The 590-nt window shown below is 59.2% G+C and overlaps 1 protein-coding gene across 1 annotated transcript in view; it reads left to right on the top strand.

The window, feature by feature from the left end:
- ARHGAP35 (Rho GTPase activating protein 35) overlaps positions 1-590 on the top strand; it is a 63,236-nt gene that overhangs the window by 53,370 nt on the left and 9,276 nt on the right. The gene's annotated exons all lie outside the window — the stretch shown is intronic.

Here is a 590-nt window from a genome sequence, read left to right as displayed (position 1 = left end):
TCCTTGGGGCCAGTGCATTCAACCCCCGTCCTCTGGGGCGAGAGGCCTGTGAGCGGTTAACAGCTTTTAAGACAGGGAGCTGATGACTTTTGCTGTGATGTTCTTCAGAGTTCACTTGCTCCTCATCTGGGCCCCAAAGCAGGCGGGCAGACCGCTTTATCTCGCCCGATGGGCGCTTCTCCAGAAGCGGCAATTACAGCGATGACGAACGTGGGGGGACCCGGTCCCCCACCTCCGCTGCCCACCCCACCTTCTAGCGGTCAGCGCCCCTGCAGCAAGCCAGCGCCGCACAAAACCCACCTTCAGAGGGCACTGGGGTCGCGCTGGCCATGAGGTCCCCCCTGGTCGTTTGCAGGGATTGCTCTGTCCTTTAGACTGATCTGGGGGGAGCAGAGTCGGAGGACGGTGCTCCTCAAGGCCCCTCCATGTGGAGCGGGGCGTCCTCTGCCAGGGGGGTGGGGAGTCCGCCTCTCACTTGGCACGTCACCTTCTCCAGTGTTGTTCAGCCGAATGTTAGTATCATTTTTCCCCTTACCTCAGACGACACACCAAATAAATTCCAGGAGGATCACGGTGTGAAATGTAAAAAA

Source organism: Pteropus vampyrus, unplaced genomic scaffold (genome assembly GCF_000151845.1).
Source record: "Pteropus vampyrus isolate Shadow unplaced genomic scaffold, Pvam_2.0 Scaffold138, whole genome shotgun sequence".
NCBI classification, from domain to species: domain Eukaryota; kingdom Metazoa; phylum Chordata; class Mammalia; order Chiroptera; family Pteropodidae; genus Pteropus; species Pteropus vampyrus.
Note: the sequence above shows the minus strand (reverse complement) of the source record. Positions and strands in the feature narration are given on the sequence as shown.